The sequence below is a fragment of the Apodemus sylvaticus genome, chromosome 15, assembly GCF_947179515.1.
Source record: "Apodemus sylvaticus chromosome 15, mApoSyl1.1, whole genome shotgun sequence".
Taxonomy (NCBI): Eukaryota; Metazoa; Chordata; class Mammalia; order Rodentia; family Muridae; genus Apodemus; species Apodemus sylvaticus.
Window position 1 is genome coordinate 26,732,633 of NC_067486.1, and position 10,737 is coordinate 26,743,369.

A 10,737-nucleotide genomic window follows, 5' to 3' on the forward strand; every position below is an offset into this window, starting at 1 on the left:
AACTATAATCATAGATTAAATCCAATGAGTTGATTTTCAATTACATGTTACCCAAAAGGAAATAACTGAGCATTTTGTTCTTCATCTTATTCAAAAATAGTAATCTTTGCCTCTAAATATATTTGTTAATTGATCACAAAATATCTTTTAAAAAATGAAACATTACTTTTTAACACATGTGTCATTATGATACTGTAACCAACTCATTTCAAGGCAGGATTTCAATAACAGCCTTGAAAAGCATGTTTAATAATTTACCTCAGGGCAATGTGCTGACCTCAGGGCTGTGACATTCATCCCTGTGTCCCTAGTTTCACTTACTGCTCACAATCCTGCTGTTTCTGTGACTCCACTATACCAAATCAAAGAGATCATCCGAGCACTGCTTCTTCCATTTCCAGCATCTGAGCTTCTTGTAACCATTTCTATATTTTTTACAGCACAGACCAACGTGGAAAGCCTAGAAGTCCACAAGATAGATTTATGCCCTGTGAGCATCACTTCATCTTATCAAAAGCAGAGTCCTTCCCAGATCTTGGCCTCTCTCTGAGCATCTCTAGTCTTTTGATGGATAGCCACTGGGGTGGATTAGGGCCAGCTGGTTATTTAAATGCAATAGTGTTTCTCCAGTGCCTTCACACTCCTCAGGCAACCTGTAATTTATTCTCATGTCCATACTGTTTTCTAAGTCTGTGCATTATGCTTTGTTAGTTTTATAGTTCCTTTATTTTTTCAGCTCCCCTCAAGGAGCTAACAAAACAGCAAAAAGAGAGTTCATAAAATATTTTTTAATAATTTAAACAGAGTTTAATAATGGATTAAATGCAAACAGAGGTTAAATGCAGTCCTAATAATAGTTTAATGTTAGTAAAAGTTATTTAGCAGATCTTTGTTTCCAGATGCAGAAAAATCTCTTTCATTCATAAGATAATTTTTTATTTTAGTTTTTTTTTGTTTGTTTGATTAAATACTGTTGCGACTAAAGTGCTCTTTGAGAAGAGGTGGTGCATCTGTACCAGGGCTTTCTCTGAATGGAAGTGGGAAGTATTAAATGCTTCCCTGGCTCAGATCTTAACTTTAGGCTTAACTAGGTCATTGTTGACAGTCAACCTGGATTCTGATTCTGAAAGGGGATGATCACAGTTTTTTCCCCCCAGAGGTATGGTCTTGGGTTTATAAATAAAGTGGGGCAAAGTAAAAGAAAGTTAGAAAAAAATTAAATGAAACAATGTTTTCCCTGGAAGGTGAAAATGTAGGTATTGGATTCAAATGGAATAAGAACATTAGGATATAAAGTTTTTTTTCACTGAAAAATGCCATCAGCTTATTGTTTATTTTGTTGAAATTATACACATATACCTTGACTAAAGAAACATTTGCCTTGCAAAATAGATTTTCAGTTAACTATCCCTTGTTCAATGCCATCCTTTGTTTCATTTGATCACCATTGTAAGATCTATGCTGTGCTTTTCATATCTAGCATCACATAACTTCAAGAAAGATAAACATGCATATGAATACCAAAAATAACATGTAACATAAGATTATTAAAAAATGTACATTTCAGGTCATTCTCACCACTCGTTAAAGTAAACCATTTTATGGTCAAGCTATAATACTCCCGAGCATGTAGCCAAATGACTCTATCTTCTATATCCTGCTACAAGTACATGTTCATCTATATTCATTGTTATTCTATTCACAATGGCTAATAAATGGGTCTAGACTAGATATCTATCAACTGAAAAGTGAACAGCAAAAAACTGTACTGCATGTTTTCTACAGTATTGTGCTCAACTGTAAATAAAAATGAAAATAATCATCCTTAGTGTGGCAGCACAGGCCCGGGGGTTCATCTCTACACGCTCTTTCTCAAGTGTAGATCATAGCTTTGTATTTTTAGACTCTTGTGTTTGATTTGGAGACCTTCTAGCTGTCACGAAACTAGAAAGCAGAAATTGGGTGTGCAGTGATGCCACTAGAAAAAAAAGGAAAAATAGTAGACCATAAGTGAAATAAAGTAGAAGGTGAGAACTAGAAGTAGTGTTTTAATGGGGTGGGAAGCTATGGAAGACGAAAAGATAAGAGAAGTGGCTAACCAATGAGAAGGCTCTATAGAAACCCACCATTTTAGGCATATTAAAATATAAGTTAATGGAAAAATGATTGAAAAGAGATATGGGGAATAGTCAGCTAATGCCTTTCTGGATGACACAGGCTATCAGAGAAAAATCTCAGTGCTGGTGTGGAATACTGCTTTTTGAGATGCTGGATGTCCCCCAAAATCAGTAAAGGATTCAGCTACAAGCTTCCTCATTGCTCGCTAATTTTTAGAGGGCCAGGCATAGTACAAGGCTGGCAGGTGAAGAAAGGCATTAGGTGTCTTATCCAGCTGAGACCCATGTGGACTATTATAGCAACCTTTTAGGCAAGGAGGCATGGTGAATTCACCAGTGTTAAAACAAAAAAGCTATCAAGCAAGCAAGCAAGCAAACAAACAAACAAATAGCAAGGGTGTTATAATAGTAACCAGCTAATAACTGGCATTATAAACTGGCAATACCCACCAATAAGAAAATAATAGACCCCAGGAGGGAAACTCCTATGTTTGACTGAACAGACATATAAAACTACTCCATACATACTTGTTTGCACTCATAGATTAGTGCTGCTCTCAGACTTGGTTGAGGCATTACTGTTTCCAGTAGATGGACATGAGTACCAAAACCCAACAAGTGACCACTAGGCTATGCCCCAAATGAATTGTCTGTTTCACTCCACAAAAGTGCAGGAAACTTTACAGAAGAGGGAGCTAAATGAATGTAAGAGTAGGCAGTTAGAACAGAGTATAGGAAAATGTCATCTTCCATACCTGACATGAACTTACAGGAACATTTGAAACCTGTACAAGACCTACATACCCACTTATTGCTCAAATAAAGACGCCTTGCATCCTATAGCTGGGTAGAAGAGAGTTAGGCAAAGCTTCATTTCTGGGGCTTGTGATCAAGGGAGAGATCATGAGAGGAGGGAGGGAGGGAGAGAGAGAGAGAGAGAGAGGGAGAGAGAGGGAGGGAGGGGGAGGGAGAGAGATAGGGAGGGAGGGGAAAGGGAGGGGGAGAGGGAGGGAGGGAGGGAAAGAGAGGGAGAGCGGGAAGGAGAGAGGGAAGGAGAGAGGGAGGGAGGGAGAGAGAGAGACAGAGAGAGAGGAGAAAACACCATAGGGTAGGTAAATCATGTAAACATGGTTATAAGGGCGGGGAAATTGGACTGGAGTTGCCCAGTTGGAACATAGCAAGTTATAACTTGGGCTTATTGACAGGCAAGTAAACAAAATAGCGTAAAGGGTTCTCTAACAGCTCTAACACTGTTAAGGCTTGTTATAAATATAAAGGTTTTGTCTCTTTTCTTTGGGAACCAGAGGTAGGGTTGAAAACCCTAATTATTACCAAAACAAGACTCTAGCATCATGTTTCTAGTTCTACACCATTTTCATCTCTTGTCATGTTCCTTTATTGTATATAGATAAGAATCCTGGAAGCTCCAGTTTCTCTTCCATGCCTGCCCCCAGTTAACTAGAAAGCAATAACCTGCTGGGAATTCAATCCCTACCAGACCCACAGAATCGCTAATGCGGCCTGAAGCTAAGGAATCTCCCACTGGGATGGGAACCTCTAGCTGCTTCTGGTTTCCTATTGTTGCTCACCTTATCTTCCAGCATCCTGGTTTTGCTTTTGGTCTAGTTTTTGCTTTATTCATTATAATAAATAGTAAAAATAATATATAAATAATAATAATATAATATAAAATAATATTTATAATAATAAAGCAACTTTATTATTGCTTCAGTCACATATCTTCATGCTGGAGTTTTTCCTAATCTCAAAACATGATTGTGTCACTGCTTTGAAATACTTAAAAATTTCTAGCACCCTGCATTTTCATTGTCTGTTTGCTTGTCATCTTTCTTCAAAATTTCTTCTTTTTTATGCTAACACTTAGCATAATGGCAGGTCCTAATTACATACTTGGCAGGATGATAAATGAATTATTTTAAAATCTGAATCTTGAATATTTTTTCTACAAATTCATGCTTCTCTTTTGTGGGTGCAGAATACTAAAAACGGCAGGCATGGGCAACACGGGAAATAATTGGACACAGAGATTTTCATGTGTTCAAGACTTTTAGGTTTACCTACTGTCTTCATGCAGACACTTGAAGGGAGACCCAATGATTTTATGTAGGATTAATAAAAATATGTGAAGTCATTTTTTTTGAAAAACATTTCAGAACATAGCTGCTTATCACACTGACAAAATACAGTTTTTAAACATTAAATGTTGACTAGTAAGAATTTTGGAGTGAATGCTTAAAGACAAAGAACTTAGTTCTAGAAATAACCACAGAACCTTGTTTTATACAAGGTTAAGTTCAAATGGGTTGGGTTAGCAAGATTTATTTCTTGTAGCAAATGCTACAGATGAGACAGGCTTACTCCATGACAGCCTTCTAATTGGTAGTTGAGACTAGGCGTAAAACTCTGTTTCCAAGAACTGGAACACATATGGGGAGGGGGGATGTTCTTGGAGCAGTTTTATTTTGCAAGTACATGTCAGGATGCAAATATGTATGGAGTCCAGACTTCAGGTTCAAGGATCAAAAGCAGGTCCTCATGCCTGTTGAGTAAACATTATAACAACTGATTTATCTCCTCAAGAATGATTTCTCTGCAGAAAAAAAAATATACACAATTTCTCTTCTAGATAACCATACATTATCACATGTTAAGTGAAATATTACAAAACCACCTCCACTGTCAAACATGAAATAAAAACATCACTTTCCACATTTTTTTCTTTATGTACTCAGCCCTATTGTCTTACATGTAGGTCTGTCTCCAAGACTATTTTCCTTTATTACCTATTATATTGACTTAAATTAAAGGTAATGTGAAGTCTAAATAATCATGGCTATGTATTCATAAAATACACTCTTACAGATTCTATTATAAATATAGGAAAACATTTGTAAATCACTAGTGTAAATTAAGGACTAATTGAAAAAATATGTTATAACAGTGTTGATTGAACCAGGGATTTCTATTTACATCAAAGAAAGTTGTGCCAGGGAGATATGGAAGTTACTCTTGGAAGAGTGATATGACTGCAACCCTGCTTTGCAACAGAAATTACAAGGACTGAAATCCCAGTGTTTATTCTCCAGACTGCCCAGATACACATAGATATATACTGATGGCAGGAATTCACACAAAAACACTGTTTTATTGATTAAGTTTGTGGTTTTATAAATAATGGGAAATTTTTATCACAACCAATTCATACAATGATAAGAATTTTTAAAGATAGTTCAATTGATCAATAAATGAGCAACCCCCATTGAAAGTAGGGGAACTACATATTCTTTTTTTTCTTTTTTCTTTTTTTCGAGACAGGGTTCTCTGTATAGCCCTGGCTGTCCTAGAACTCACTCTGTAGATCAGGCTGGCCTCCAACTCAGAAATCAGCCTGCCTCTGCCTACCAAGTGCTGGGATTAAAGGCGTGCACCACTACCACCCAGTGAAAATATATATTCTTAATGCCATGTTTATTCTGACATGTAATGGATGTCCTTTAACTTTTCTTTAAATTTCCATAATATTAGCTCCAGGATTTTATTACAGGGTATGATGCATTAGCACTTATTTTCTGAAATTACTGTGGTAAAACTGCATATAGGGACAGCTTTTGAAGGAATATATACTAATAAAATTAATAAATTTTTGGTTGTTAATTTATTTCCAACATTTCTTATAGCAACAATTTCTTTTTGCTAGTGAGATTAATAAAACATAAAAATAAAAAACAAAATCATTTTGATAATACCAGCAAAATGCCTTTGGATGCAGTCCTGGCTTCATTTATAGAGTAGATTTACGACAAAATCACCTCATCACTATTGAATGGATTTCCATAGTTCACTTGCAGACAATGCAGTTTTCACTCTTGTACTTTGACATTTTCACTCCTTTGTGGTTATTTATTAAGCAAACATAGAACTAGTTTTTGTGTTCTGTTAGTCTTGGAGAAACTATATAATACTTGACTATTATACATGTGTATTAAATAGAAAACACATTGAGTACACTTCTGAAAAATTTGAGTTCCTCTCACTGGAATTTCTGTAAATCCAAGTTTCTTATTGCTCATTCTGTTTTCCTCACTGTGAGAATTATGCATAGTCACAGTTGTGTATTTTATTTTTATGAGTTAATATAAGCTTTTGTTTATTCTTTCACCATTTCTGTCTCAGTCACTGAATTTAGTTACAAAAAAAGATATATGTTGAGTATTTGTATACAAGATTTTTACTTCTATATCACAAGGTACACACATACAGGACCACAAACACACACAAATACCACACACACACACACACACACAGAAGTATAAATTGCCTGCACTTGGGACTCTTTTCTAGCTGTTGGGTTGCCATCTCCAACATCAATATGATAATTTTGGCTTCATCATTTTTATTCTATGTTTTCATATTTAATTGTTATGATTTAGAATCCTGTTCTTTTCTAATGAAACAGAAAAAGTGAATGGAAGATAAGAAGTGAATGGAGGATTAGAGGGAAGGAATTCTATAATTAGGATATATTGTATGAATAAATAACCAAGCATTAATAAAGAAAGAGAAGGCAATGACAATGATATGAACACTTAAGAAGACATTTTTTTAAAATTCTGAATTCTTTTTAGAATTTTAGAAAAAGCCAATTATCAGAGGCATAAAGATACAGATTCAAACATTAGAACATGACTCAAGTTTAGTGTTGACCAATTAACCAAAATAATTTACATCTTTGACTTTCATTTTCCAAATCAGCAGCACTGGCATCCTTGTATGTGCATCTTAGCATTGCTTTGTTGATTTATTGAGGTGGAAAAAAATTTATATAACTACTGTTGGCATTACCTGTGATGAGTATTAAAGCCCAATATTCAATGTAAGTATATGACTTTGCTAGTGATGACAGTGATGTTTGGTTATTGACGATGCTTAATAAATATTAGGAAATTCTCTTGGTAAATATTGCATTTGGATTGGTGCAACATTATATAATGGGTTCAAGAAGATACATCTCTTGTGTATGCTTCAAAGGTGTAGCAAAAAGGGGCTTAAATGAAAATTATTCAATAATGAAATAATATGGGAGGGAAATATGACTTGCCATAGAAAGAAATGATATCAAAGTGATTAAGAGCAAAGAACTGAAGAAAAAGTAGAGTAAGTCAGGAGAGTAAGGAGACAGGTAGCTTCAGTAACTAGAAGAAAAGGCAATGTATAGGTTCTAATAAAAGTATAATTGCTAAGGTGACTTAATGAGTCTCTTGATCACCATTTTACTTTCTATTTAGCCTCATTTTAGTGAATCAAACTACCAGATTTCGTGCAAAATCTAATTAATGGGCACTTGATTATGAGAAAAATAAAATTTTGAAAATGCTAATGGCAACTGGGTAATAGACAATTAAATTGCCTTTGAATGGCTTTGATTCCATTTATTGATATAAAAAGGCAGTTAAACCACTTGGCATGAATACTCAATAATGCCTTCAAGAGACAAATACATATGTTTTCTCTCTTCTTTTGACACAGTGGCTGTTTGAAGACATTGAGTTCTTATAAAGATTTTTGGTGGAAAAATTTGTTGTACTAAGAAAACAACCTTTCTTGAATTCACCAATACACCACACACCATGGTGTTGCATATCTTATTTCCTGAAAGGCTGCAAAAGTACTTAAGTTATGTGTGCTCTCCTTTTAAGTAAATGACAGAGTTTTCATATACTAGTTTCTGAACTTAAAATTTAAATGCATGTGTTTTCCTCTTCCCTTTCTTTCTTATAAACCTGTCCATCATGATTGACTCTCTGAAATTCACATCTATTTTTAATGTTGTTGTTGTTGTTGTGTGTATACACATGCACATGTATGCATATACATTCCTAAATTCATAAATACAACCTGTTAAGTCCATGTAATGGTAGGTTGAGCAACACTTTCACAAGGACAACCTAACAAATATACTGTGTATCAGATATATACAACTCATAACAGTAGCAAAATTACAGTTATGAAGTAGCAACAAAAACAATTTTATGGTTGGGGATCACAACAACATAAGGAACTGTGTTCCCAGTTTAATGCATTAGGAAGTTTCAGAAGAACTGAGTTAGAAAAATAAAGTATTTCTCAGATCTAATTAAGTAATGGAAAGAGGTCCATATTCAGCCTCTCATTCTTATCTTACATACTCTACTACAATATATTAAATGTGTTGCTATACTTACATATCTGTAAACAAGCAAAATTTACAATTTTTCTCTGCCTAATTTCACAGAATTATATTACAGAACAATTATGATTATCCAAGAGTGCTTTATTACCAACATGAAAAACAATTAATTATAATGACATCTGTATGATATTCAAAGTATTGAGATCACAAAATTTTATTTATATGATCTTCTTAATAAGTTATTGCTTAACTATTAAAATATTACATAATAGATACAAAATTAGAAAGTACTACCTTTACTTATAAATTTAATTATTGGAAGGAAAATTGTATATGTTCTGAGGACAAGAATTATAATCATGAAAAAGTAGAATATTTTTTCTTCACTAAGCATTTAAAATTAATTAATTTTTGAAAAATAAACCTGATGGGAAAAGCTTATATTTGGAAGTTTTGAACTTTGAGTTACTTCTTTTAATAACATGAGTGTATTATTGTCATAATTTAACTGACTTTTAATCTTGTCTACAAAATGCTGTTGAAACACCAAAGGTCTCAGTAATACAGTCAATACTATTTGGAACCTGTTATTTTTTTTAGTATCATTCCAGGAATAATGAAAATAAAGCATATTTTTAGCAAAAGAAAATGATACATTCTTAATGAAGAAACAAATTTTAAATGTTTGAATTGTAAATCAACAGCAATAAAAGTCTGTAAAGTACAATAACTAACCTATAGTGCATTTATTTTGGAATGCAATGAGTGTAATTCATTTCATCATTACCATTGTGCCATAGATTTTCACAAATCTGAGAATATTTTACTTTCCACTGTTTCTATAATATTCAATAATAATCAATATATAAAAATTTGATTGATTTTTGAGAGCTTGTGAAAATGTATGCATATTTTAAGTAAAAATAAAATTAATTGAGAACTACCAATATTATAACCAATAGATTTTTCCAATCGCTATTAACTATAATGTTATTCTTTTGTTTGCATAAATTAATTTTAAAAATGACATAAAATCTTTCTAAACAGAAATGTATGAGCCTCATAAAAATGAGTTTCATTGAAAACACCAAAAACAATATCGAGAAATCAAAATAATGTAGCTGATCTCCAGAATAAACAATTCTGAATTGAACAATATTAATAGATCAACTAATTGAGATTGATATATATAATACTATAATATACTATTTTGATATAGAACAACAAATAATAATTGATACTGATATAGAACAAATGGCTCAATTAGATTTTTGTTCCGAATGTGTAGTTTTCCTTTTTCACAAATATTGTGTGACTTATAGTTTAGTAAGCACATATTTTTATACCTTCTAATATTTAAAGGATCATGCTAGGACTGAGTAAAATAATGAATAGAATACAACTATTTGCATAAAGAAATTCACAAGGGAGTTGTTGAACAGTAACAACAATTCTTTTACTAAAAATTTCAAGGGTTTAAATGAGTGGACAAGCTCTCTGCTTCCGGATCCAGATCAGCCTGGGCAGCAGCACCACATCTCCAGGTCCTGCAAGACGCAAGAGGGGCTTCGGGGTGGCCAGCGGGGAGAAGTCAGTGTGCTCTGGTGAATCCAGCGGGCCCCGGAAGGAGCCTCCAGGTGTCTGCTGTGGGATCTGAACAGCCTGGGCCACAGTACTCGGTCTCCAAGAAGTGCAGGAGACCTGGTGTGCACCCAGAGGCAGTCTGGGAGAGCACAGCTTGCTCCTGTGGCACTGAGCTTAGGTTCCAGTCCTGAGGTCTCTGGCGGGAGCCCTCAGATCTCTCCGCTTCCAGATCCAGATCAGCCTGGGCAGCAACACCACATCTCCAGGTCCTGGAAGAGCCAAGAGGGGCTTCCGGGTGGCCAGCAGGGAGAAGTCAGTGTGCTCTGGTGAATCCAGCAGGCCCCAGCGGGAGCCTTCAGGTCTCTGCTTCAGGATCTGAACAGCCTGGGCAGCAGCACCCTGTCTCCAGGCAGTGCAGGAGGTAAGCTATGCACCAGAGGACATCTGGGAAGGGGTAGCTTGCACTGGTGAGTCCAGCATTGACAAGACCAACTAACACCAGGGAGAACTAGATGGCAAAAGGCAAACGCAGGAACACCACTAACAGAAATTAAGGCAATATGGCAACATCTGAACCCAATTCTCCTTTACCAACATGTCCTGGATACCCCATCACATAAGTAAAACAAGATTTGGATTTAAAATCACTGGTCATGATGCTGGTACAGGAACACATGAAGGACATACTTAAAGAAATTCAGGAAAAAATGGATCAAAAGTTAGAAGCCCTTGCAAGGGAAACACAAAAATCATTGAAAGAAATCCAGGAGAATACAAAAGCCAATAATGAGGAAACGCAAAAAACACTTAAAAAATACAGGAGAACTTTGGTCAACACGCTGAGGT